Source organism: Tachyglossus aculeatus, chromosome 9 (genome assembly GCF_015852505.1).
Source record: "Tachyglossus aculeatus isolate mTacAcu1 chromosome 9, mTacAcu1.pri, whole genome shotgun sequence".
In the NCBI taxonomy this organism is placed as follows: Eukaryota; Metazoa; Chordata; class Mammalia; order Monotremata; family Tachyglossidae; genus Tachyglossus; species Tachyglossus aculeatus.
The window spans coordinates 47,720,189-47,732,414 of record NC_052074.1 but is presented as its reverse complement, the minus strand read 5'-3'; the positions used below and the strand labels follow the sequence as shown (position 1 = coordinate 47,732,414).

Genomic DNA, 12,226 nt, shown 5'->3' with positions numbered 1-12,226 from the left:
GATTGATGATGATGATGATGCTCTGCACACAGTAAGCGCTCAATAAATACGATTGATTGATAAAGGTTTTTGGTGGACAACAGTTTCTTCTGAGACGCAGTTCATTCATCAACATCTGCATCATCCATTTCTCAATGATGCTTCGTCTCATTCATTCATTCATTCAATCGTACTTATTGAGCACTTACTCTGTGCAGAGTACTGTACTAAACGCTTGGGAAGTACAATTCAGCAACAAAGAGAGACAATCCCTGCCCACAACGGGCTCACGGTCTAGAAGTTGGGGGGAGACAGACATCAAAACAAGTAAACAGGCATCAGTAGCATCATAGTTATATACACATCATTAATAAAATAGAGTTATAATTATGTATATTTATGTACACAAGTGCTGTGAGGTGGGGAGGGGGTAGAGTAAAGGGAGCGATTCAGGAGCGATAGGGAAGGGAGGGAGAGCAGTTTTACGACTTTGGATATCTGCTCAGAGTCTCTTGGATGCCTTGAAAGTCTAGCAAAAGCAGTGAGCTGCCTTGGAAGCACTAGCACAAGTTAATCGGGTTGGACACAGTCTCTCCCACATAGGTATTAGATTATTATTAATAAGGATGTCAACTGTTGGCCGATTCATGGACAGTTTGTAAAAAGGAGTTAAAGTTGGCTTGGTCCATAAAGCCCCTAGAATTATTTGGGTGACTGCAAGAACAGGCGTAGCAGCAGAATGAAAGAGCATTGCCTAGTGGATAGAGCGTGGGCCAGAGAGTGAGAAGGACCCGGATTCTAATCCTGGCTCTGCCATTTTTCTGCTGTGTGACCTAGGGCAAGTTACTTCTCTGTGCCTCGGTTAGGTCATCTGCAAAAACAAGCATAATAACAAGAATGATGGCATTTATTAAGCGCTTACTATGTGCAAAGCTATTCGAAGAGCATAAATACTGTGAGCCCCATGTGGGATATCTACTTCAGCATTTTAGTACAGGGCCTGGCAGAAAGTAAATGCTTAACAAATACCATTAGAAAAAAAAAATCCTCAGGAGTCACTACCTCTGCAGCCACTGCTATTGCCATTTTCCCGAGATGTCTGTCAGGTTAGCAACTTCTGAGAACGATTTGTACGAAGTTTGACGCGAGTCCAGCTGGCTGCCCTCATGCAAAGAGCTGCGACCTCTCAAAGAATTAAAACCCCCCAAACCTGGCATTTTTAGTCACACAAGCATTCACAGATAAATTTCACCCTCAGGTACATCTTCAAATTTGAAGGATAACTGTGTTCATGTATTGATAACCTGGATATTTTTGCTTGCCATTCACTGAAAGAAGTTTATATCTGTGTAACTGACATTTTGAAGCAACAACAGCATCATGATCAAACACAAGTTTGGGGAAATTTGGGGCGGGGGGGGGGGGGGGGGGGACTTTTCCAGGAGCTTAGCAGAGTGGAGTGCTATTTTGTGCACCAGAAGAAATTGGTGACAAGGTAATATTTTACAGCTGTGAAATGAAAAAAATATTTACCTGAAGAAATAGCCACTATTTCTTTACCTAAATCTAAGATCTAACATTAAAAAAAGCCAATTCTAAAATGTTTAAAACAGGTTTGAAACTTACTGTAGTGTTTGTTGAATGATGATCTAATTAGCACTTATAAACCTCTCAAGGGTATGAGGTAATTTTTTGCAATTCAAAGATTTCCCTAATTCCAGAAAGTTAAAAAAAATACATGGTGGAAAGGACATGGGAATAAGAGTCAGGAGACCTGAGTTCTAATCCTGACTGTACCATTTTCTGCTAGATGACCATGAGCTGTTTCTCTCTGGACCTTAGTTTTCTTCCTCCCTCTCTCCTTGACTGTAAACCCGGCACAGAACCTCAGGAAGGGAGCAATTTTCATTCTGTTTGTCTTGTATTTAACCCAATCCTTAATGCAATACTAAGTGCTTAATAAATACCATCACTACTATTATGAAACAAAAAATCGATTTCTAAATGAGAGGAAATGTATCTGTGTTCATGTCGTATTTTAATTTTTGAGCAAAGCGAGGAAATTCAGATGATTTGTCATATTATTCAGTTTTCTCTGCAGTAGTGGACACCAAATTCCCCATAACAGTTTGGTAGGGGGGAATCTGAACTCAATCTCTGGCAAGTTAATGAAGGAGGAATTCATTTACATAGATTAAAATGTATTTCCAGTATTGTAATTCTAAACACTTTCAGTCGAGCATTTTAATTTTATTATTAGATTCACAGTTCTTTAAGTGGAGGTTATTAATTCAATAGTTTTAAAAATGCAAAATGACAGTTCACTCACAGTAACAGTAGATACTGGGGATATTGGAGTTGGTGATTAATATTCTTGCTTTATAGCAAAAAAGAAGACAACCCAGTTGTTCATAAATATTAATCATAAAATACCCAATACTTGATATAGGATGGATGAAGGGGGAGTCACTCCATGTTATTTCATGAAGTAGATTAATACAGGTGATAATGATATTGACATGTAAAACCAAGGCAGCAGGTAGTGATCTAGTAATGATCCACGGTGGATTAATTTTTTATAAAGCTATAGATACTCTCACTGTTAATATCCTTGACTTTTGAAAACGTATTCTCTGAAGACGTGAAGACGTAGATGCCATTGCTAGGTCAGACCAGTGGTCTCCATCTGCATAGCACTTCACCCATCAGACCTTTGTATCCTCTGCACACTTGGAGGTTTCATTTTTTAAAATGTTAAACAAAACAATAAATATTTTTGATGATGGCAAGAAAGTGGGAGAAAAGATGGTATAAAAGGACCATTCTTTGAAATGTTAAGCTCTTGGTAGTTGGTGGTCCGAGGAGAGATTTAGTCATTAACTGCGGGTAGTTTTGGTTGTTCATCGATGAGAAAAATGAATTCATTCCTTTCTTAAAATAGGAAGTAAATTATGAAAAGTGAAGAGAGAGACTTTTCAAAGATCAGTGAAGGTTCTATCTGGGTATCTATAATTCTGCTTTTATTCCAATTTTAGAGAATGATTTAGGTAAAAATTGGTAATTTAATAAAAATCTGTAAAATGGGGATTGAGGTGTGAGATTCATGATGGACATGGACTGTGTCTAACTCGATTAGTTTGTATTTACCCCAGCACTTAGTACAGTGCCGGGCACATACGTGCTTAACGAATACCGTAAAGGAAAAAATCTATATATAAGGCTGAGATGATGCCAAAGTGCTGAAGTGGAAATTAGGAGGGGTATGGTGAGAGACTTGAAAAATTAATTACGAAAGGCCTTGTGGAGGAGATTTGATTTCTGAAGCATCTTGAAGATGGTGAAACCAGTGGTCTACTGGAGGTGAATGGTGAGGGAGGCCTAGACAGAAGGGAGGGTTTGAACAACAGGTTGATGATGAGAAATGAGAATGAGGCACAGTGAGGTGGATGGCTGGAGAGGAATGAAGAGTGGGAACTGGAATTAGTGGGAGAAGACCTGGGATAAGTAGTGGTAAGAGAGCTGATTGAGTGCCTTGAAGTTGGTTAGTGGGGTTCTGTTTGAAGACAACATTGGAGGTTTTTGGGGATTGGGGAAATGTGGTCAGAACAATGTTAGTGAATAATGCTCAGAGTGAGGTGTTGACTGAGGGAAGGAAATCATTGAAGAGATGGATGCAGAAGTCAAGTTGGGCTGTGCCTAGACCAAATGCCTAAACCAGTGGGTGGCTCCTTGGATGGGGAGAAAAGGACAAATTCTCGAGGTTTTGTGGAGAAAGAACAGACAGGATTTGGTGACAGTGACTTTGAGGTTTGAAAGAGAGGCGGGATGTTGAGGGTAGTGCCGAGGATATAGGCTAGAGAGGTGGGGAGTAGGGTGTTGTCAACTCTACGAAAGTTCTCCTTGATAGAAGGTGGTGTGTAAAATAAATCATTAAATTATTGCTGCTACCTCTGCAGGGTATACTCTTCACCTGATGAAGTCAGGCTGCCTTTATTCTTTTACCAGGAAGTGATAGCATGCTTGGATTCATATAAACTCTTTAGAGATGCATCGTAGTTTTTGTAGCTTGGTGTTAATTGGTCTAAATAGTGTTTGAGCTCTCTAGTCTTGGAATTCCAGGACTTGAGACCTCAGTTCCTTAAACTGGTCTTTGTCAGAATGCAGGTCTATATAAGCCTCGTTTTTCAGGATCAGAAGGATCTGCAAGATATTGGCAGTGCGTTCTTGCCATGTGACAACTCTTTGATCTCTGAGTTCTCATCAAACACTTTCTGGTGGTGTTGCCTAACATAGTTTTAATGACTGCACATAGAGAGTAATGTATAAAGGGATTTATTCACTCTTCACTTTGGTAGAGACAGAGGGTTCTTTGCCCCAGTAGATTTTCTGTAGTGGTCTCTTAAAGCTCTCTGTCAGTTATTATTTCTACTACTGATACTTATTAAGCTTATACGATGTCCAAAACCATGGAACTGAAGGTACTAAATGTATTAAGTCAACTGAAACAGTCCTTGGATCACAGGGTGCTTATACTCTTAGTGGGTTAGGACAGACATATTTAGCAAAAGAATATAATTTTCAAAACCTCACAATGAAGCTAGTGTTCATTTTTATGGAGTTTGCTGGTTGGAATATGTTATTTCAATCACTATTGAAATTTCAGATCTTGTTAGAGGATGGTTCATCTAGAATTCAGCACCAAGCAGAGCAGCACAACATCCTTAAATTATTGCTCTTGAATTCTCTCAAGTACTTCTTAAAGTACTCTGCACAGAGTTTTTAATCAATCAACAATCACTAATATTGACTGATTAAACAGATAGTAATGTGCCACAGTTTAGATTTTAGGGATAGCTATAATGTCCTTCTAGCATTCGGCAAGCAGAAGTTTATGTTTAAGTGATTTACAAGCTGATGTTTGACACATTCATTCCATGGGAGTTGACCATTTTTATTTAGATTTCTAATCCCAAATGATCCAGTGATTTAGTTTCCATGCTATAACATCGCTATTTGCACATGTGTTGAAATCTGCTATTACAATCAGCTTGTGAGGTATTGACATGGTTTTCTACTGAAGCAAAGTGCAGAAGGGCCCGTGATTTTCTTTTAAATCAGGGATCAAAGATCAAAGGGACAGTGGATGTAGGGATATAGTTACCCTTTTCTTGTTGTCTTTTAATCCATCTAAAGAGCTTTTTGACTACATAATATGGAAGGAACAAGCTAAGTGATAGTAGGAGGGAGATTGGGTAGAGATCTGAAGTCAGTAAATAAGTGGTATTTGTGAGCATCTGAGTGCAAAGAGCTAAACACGTGAGAGAGTGCAACTGAAGTAGATCCATGTTCTCTCTTACAATTTAACAGGCAAGAGAGATAAAGCAAAAAAGTATTTACAATAGTAAAATCAGTAAAGCCACTTAACTTTTGTGAGTCTCAGCTGTAAAATGGGGATGGAGACTATGAGTCCCATGTGGGACAGGGACTGTGTCCAACCCAATTTGCTTGTATCCACCCCAGCGCTTACTACAGTCCCTGTCACATGAGAAGTGCTTAACAAATACCACAGTGATTATTATTATTTTACTCTGGTATTTTTTAAAAACTCATGATCTTTAATTTTTTAGCAGAATGATTTTTCAACTAAGATTTCTTGTACGGAGCTCAGCCCTCGGAGGGTATTTTCTTGTTCGATCCCATTGAGTTGGATAAAACCTGGTTAAACAGTTTTCAAAGTGCTTTAGTTATAACCTTCCTCTTTTCTATCTCCAGTGGCTTTCTCTTAGTTTTAGGGAGAAGAGTTTTCTCTTTAGTTTTAGGGTATTACGCGGGTTCTGGTCCCAGAGGAAGGCAGTGGAAGCAGGGCAATCTCTCCAGGCTCTCTGCAGGACCCATATTCAGGGCCATGCCAATCAAAGCTTAGGCAGCGGCAGAAAACGCAGGCATAGGCCTGAGCAATCTGCACAGCTTCCAGTAAATTGCAGAAAGCAAATAAATGAATGTTTCCAATGGAATCTATCATTATGCAGGCTCATGGAATAAAATTGGGAAGGGACTTTTTCATGCGGTATTTTGTTTGGACCTTAACAGATGCATATGTTTTAAAATACTTTAAACATCATCAGGAACCCTTTTCTTAAAGGTTAATTCTTCATAAAACCATGTAATAATGTGCAAATCCAGATTAATTGGAAGGTTATCTGAGCGATAAACACAAAATTTCACAGACTTTTAGGTTTTTAAAAAGGTCTTTTGGAAATTCATTTAAAATTCTGTTTAAAAGTGGGATTTCAGGTGAGTTAATATTCATTGCCCACTTTTAAACAGCATTTTAAAAGTCAACTTTCAAGATACAGAGTCGGTCACTTGGACTTCCAAACACATTTAAATCATTATGAGCTCCATTTTCCATTACTTATATCACATTATGCTCTTCAAGATATTGACTCATTAGAAAAGCTTTAGAATTAATATTGTGTATATTAAAGCTTTACTATTCATAACATCAATTCACAGTTGACTTTGTGCTTCTGGGGATTGATGAAGAATATGGATCCTGCATTTATTATGGTTAAAATAATTAATATTTGTTGACAGTACATACTTATCGAGTATAAAATTGAGCATGCAGTAATGATCTGTGTTAAAATACAAAGCGAGACATTTCCAGTATAAGACCTCATGCTGTAATTTAAATGGACAGATTCACAGAATAACACTGTGAAGGATGGAATTAGAGAGCTTTCTGTGCCAATAACTTGAATGCATTTTGCAGTTGTTGATAAAAGTAAGAAATATTAATCATGGATGAAGATGGGAATGAAATGGTCTTGCGAGCAGGTAGGATGAAGTTATATTGTTAATAAGTTTATTAATAGAAAGTCAGGGACTTTATATAAGAAAGTGGCTAAATTAGGTAGAAAAAGCCATGAACATTTTTTTGTTCTGCTTTGGCCTTGGTGATATCGGGAAGTGTTCTTGGGCACGTAGCATCTTGAATAGAGACATGCAGGATGGGAAAGAAGTGTTTTTTTAGGAATAATGAGAAGTACTTAAGCATTTGGGATAGCTTGAAAGACACGCAAGGAGAGTCCAAATAGATCAGCCGTCTGCTTGACTAAAATGGAGGGAGATGAGGAAGAAAGAGACATAAATTTCATCAGGGTTAAGAATAGTTGTGAGATTTGACAAGTGGATCTGGAAGTGGATGAGGGGGGAACATGGTTACAGAATTAATGATAATAGTTATAGTCATGATAATTGTTAAACACTATGTGTATGTCCATGGAGAAGCCCATGGTCGCCTGCTTTGCTCCAGAGCCATTGTGTGATCCCTGAACATGGGATTCAAAGTATTTTGGGGGAACCCTAACTTGATTTGGCTTAGATGGTTTCTTCTTTGGTCGATGGTTAGAGCTATTTTATTCTTTGCGATTCAATCTAAGCCCTTTACACAGTCATTGCAGTTACGGTCTTAAAATATATGTGTATTTTAAATAAAATTGTATGTAAATAAAATGTGTATATTTTAAATAAAATTGTTATTCCTCCCCAACAAGCAGTGTGTGTAAAATGATCTGCAGAATCCTGGGGTAACGATCCCCGTTTCTGCAAATATGTGCTAGTTAGGTGGTGTCTATCCTGGAAACATTGCCATCATGCTGCTCTTCCTTCTTCCCGGTTTTATGTCCGTTTGTGCCCCGTTTTATCTTCACCTGTCTCAATCTTCATATATCTCCGGAAGTTAAGGAGTTCTTTGGCTCCTTTTTTTTCCATAAGGGTGTCTCATCTTCCTCACTGGAGGATAAAATCTACTTGTGGGCAGGGAATTGAGTCCTCCCATCCTCCGCCTAGCTTGGAACTCCTTCCCCTGTCTCTTATACCAGATCACTACTCTCCCCACCTTCAAATCGTTATTAAGGTTGCATCTCCTCCAAGAGGCCTTCCCTGATTAAACCCTCAGCTACCCGGCTCCTCCTCCCTTCCGCGTTGTCTATGCAGTCGGATCTGTGCCCCTTGGCCATTGACATTCGCTCCACCTTCAACCCCATGGCACTTATACCCATACCTTTAAATTATACCTTGTAAATTATTTATATTAATGTCTGTAAGCTCATCTTGGGCAGGGAACATGGATGCTAATTCTGTTGCATAATACTCTCCCAAGTGCTTAGTATTCATTCATTCATTCAGTTGTATTTATTGAGCACTTACTGTGTGCAGAGCACTGTACTAAGCGCTCGGGAAGTACCAATTGGCAACATATAGAGACGGTCCCTACCCAACAGCGGACTCACAGTCTAGAAGGGGGAGACATACAATGGACTCACAGTCTAGAAGGGGGAGACAGACAACAAAACAAAACAAGTGAACAGGTGTCAATACCATCAGAACAAATAGAATTATAGCTATATATACATCATTAATAAAATAGAGTAATAAATATGTACAGATATACACAAGTGCTGTGGGGAGGGGAAGGTGATAGGGCGGGGGGGTGATGGGGAGAGGAGGAGAGGAAAAAGGGGGGACTCAGTCTGGGAAGGCCTCCTGGAGGAGGTGAGCTCTCAATAGGGCTTTGAAGGGAGAAAGAGAGCTAGTTTGGCAGATGTCTGGAGGGAGGGCATTCCAGGCCAGAGTTAGGATGTGGGCCAGGGGTCGACGGCGGGACAAGTGAGAACAAGGCACAGTGAGGAGGTTAGCGGCAGAGGAGCAGAGTGTGCGGGCTGGGCTGTAGAAGGAGAGAAGGGAGGTGAGGTAGGAGGGGGTGAGGTGATGGAGAGCTTTGAAGCTGAGAATGAGGAGTTTTTGCTTGATTCGAAGGTTGATAGGCAACCACTGGAGATTTTTGAGGAAGGGCGTGATATGCCCAGAGCGTTTCTGTACAAAAATAATCCAGGCAGCAGAGTGAAGAATAGACTGAAGCGGGGAGAGACAGGAGGATGGGAGATCAGAAAGGAGGCTGATGTAATAATCCACTTGGGATAAGATGAGAGGTTGAACCAGCAAGGTAGCGGTTTGGATGGAGAAGAAACAATAATAATAATGGCATTTATTAAGCACTTACTATGTGCAAAGCTCTGTTCTAAGCACTGGGGAGGTTACAAGGTGATCAGGTTGTCCCACGGGGTCTCACAGTCAACCCCCATTTTTTACAGATGAGGTAACTGAGGCACAGAGAGGTTAAGTGACTTGCCCAAAGTCACACAGCTGACAATTGGCAAAGCTGGGATTTGAACCCATGACCTGACTCCAAAGCCCGTGCTCTTTCCACTGAGCCATGGTGCCCTGCACCTAGTAAGCAGTCACTAAATACCACTGATGATGATGATGGGCCACTTTTTGTTTCTTGCTTCCGAAGCACTTAGTAATAATAATAATAATGATGATGATGGTATTTAAGTGCTTACTATATGCCAAGCACTGTTCTAAGCACTGGAGGAGATACAAGGTAATCAGGTTCTCCCACGTGGGGCTCACAGTCTTGATCCCCATTTTACAGATGAGGTAACTGAGGCACAGAGAAGTTAAGTGACTTGCCCAAAGTCACACAACTGACAAGTGGCAGAGCTGGGATTAGTATTGGTGAATTGTACCAAGTAAGAGCACAGTAAATCCTACTAGCTCAATAAATAGTACTGCAACTGCTACTACTACTACTACTATAAGTGGAAAGATTATGAAAGAAAATATACAATTAAACCTCAAGGGAAGAGTTTTAATGAGTCAGGTTATAGAGTTCAAGTTACAAGAATGGAAAAAATCCACATTATCTCAGACTATAACTCAGTCGTATGCCAAGGCATCATGTACTTACAAGTAGTATTTAACTTCATTCCTAAAGTGTGCATGCTATTGAGGCTACTCTAGTAACAAATTCCAGCATGGTATTTGCTTGGTAGAGCAACTGTGTTGTAGGGATGATTATCTTGTTTGTGTTTTATGTGACCCTGTCTTATTCCCTTATGCCTCCTACTCTGTGGCTCTTTCCTTACCTGTTTTTATGTCTTCAGAGTACAGGGAGGATAGAGAGGAGATAAAATTTACATCAAGCAATTCTGTGACTCAGCTGTTCTCACAAGTAGAATAAGGAGAGGTCAAAGGTAGTGGACTATCAGGGGAAAAGTCCCATTTCCCTTCGAGGCTCTGCTGAGAGCTCACCTCCTCCAGGAGGCCTTCCCAGACTGAGCCCCTTCCTTCCTCTCCCCCTCGTCCCCCTCTCCATCCCCCCATCTTACCTCCTTCCCTTCCCCACAGCACCTGTATATATGTATATATGTTTGTACATATTTATTACTCTATTTATTTTACTTGTACATATCTATTCTATTTATTTTATTTTGTTAGTATGTTTGGTTTTGTTCTCTGTCTCCCCCTTTTAGACTGTGAGCCCACTGTTGGGTAGGGACTGTCTCTATGTGTTACCAATTTGTACTTCCCAAGAGCTTAGTACAGTGCTGTGCACATAGTAAGCACTCAATAAATGCGATTGATGATGATGATGATGATGATGATTTTGCCAGTTAATGCGCCTACCTCCAATCTAGATGTGGGTAATTGTGGAAGTGGGCCTTTTGAACCTCTGAATTCTTGGGCATTTTCTCAACTCTTAAGAAGGGAACCCTTTCCTTTGTCTTTCAAATAAAGCTCTGTTCTAATCTCATCCCGAGGAAACAATCCTCATTCTTGGACATATCACTGACCAAAATCCCTACTCCATTCCAATCAATCAGTGATATTAAATTGACTTACTGGGCTTGCCATTTTCTCTTGAACAACCTTTTTCTGGACTCTCTCCTTCTCCTTCTCCTTCTCCTTCCTGGCTTTTATTGAATTTCATTGGGCCATGCTAGTACTAAAATACAGAGTTCCAGTTACGGTGAAGCCCAGTTATTCTGTAATTAGTATTCTGTGCTTCCTCACAGGATACAAAAGTCCAGATTCTGAATTGAGACTCTTTTTCCCAGACAAGCAGGGACTAATTACAAGTCCCTCTACTTAAGTAATGGTGCCATTGATCTGCAACCCTGGTGTCCACCAGGAACAGCAAATATTTTTTAAATGTGAAACTTCTTTATTCGGGCTAAGGAGAATCTGAAGTTGCAGAAAAAAGAGGCAAAATAAATTGAAATGAAATTCATGCTTTAAGTAATGAGATTATGGGTCTTATAATTGTGAAGTATTCATATGAAATGATTTGCGTGGCTGTTCTTAAGAAAAAATAGCCCTTTCAACATGATTAATGATAGCGTAAGTCTCCTTAATAAAGTAGTTCAGAGTACAGTCATTTACCAGATCATTCTTAAAGTCTCACATACTGTTCCTTATGTGGAGCAATACTTATAATTTGAGTAGAACATACTGATCATTGCATAATTTATGTGCCTGAACATATGTAAGGTGGACCTTCCATTTATTGGCTCTGTTATGCTCCAAGCCAAGATTTCCTGAAGAGGAACTCATGGGGGACTTAGCACAATTATATGCTGTACCAAAGAGTTTTATTACACTGATTCTCTCTTTGCCACTGAGCTATTTTAACTTATAACATGGTGATTTGCTCCATTAATCTTGTATCCCTTTGCTTTTTTGTTTCATAGATTAAAATTCTAAAGTTTAGGGAAACCTCCAAAGATTGATCATTCCTTTACACTTTACCATAAAAAAGGGGCAGAGTGCTGTTGGCAATACCCATCCCTAGGCCAATACATACTGAAAGTGGTTGTTTGGAGGCAAGGAAAGTGACCAGTTGTTTGGGGGCAATGATCATATAACCCATAATCCACACGTTCGAAATTCTTCCTTTGAGGAAAGAAGGCAGCTGTAATCGCCCAGGTCAGAAACGTCACGCAAGTCTGTACAGGAAGGACTCTTACCTGTCTCTTTGCCTCTTTCCTTCTCCGCCCCGGACCAAAATCAGAGAAACTGAGGCAGCCAGAGTGTCAGCCAGCTGAGGGTGTTGGAAAAATTGGTGAAAGAGAGGTAGAATTTGGGTGCCTGACAAGAGTGCTACTTTACTCCAATTTTTGTTTTTAGATTGGGGTCAGAACCGAGCAGGGACAAGATTGAGTTCTGTTATCTGTGTACTCTTACCTTTTCTTTACCTGCATGTATTGCCATATGAGAATCTAGAAATGAATAAGGTGGGAGTGCTGTATGCTTCAGTAGCATTCATTATTGTGGTGAAATTACTTTAGAAGTGCATGGTATTTCATTGTCAACTAAAACTTGGGGTCTGCCTGAAACG

At 39.9% G+C, this 12,226-nt stretch overlaps 1 protein-coding gene across 2 annotated transcripts in view; it reads left to right on the top strand.

The window, feature by feature from the left end:
* The window catches only part of BAZ2B (bromodomain adjacent to zinc finger domain 2B), a 232,511-nt gene that overhangs the window by 28,540 nt on the left and 191,745 nt on the right, over window positions 1-12,226 (top strand). The window lies entirely within an intron of this gene.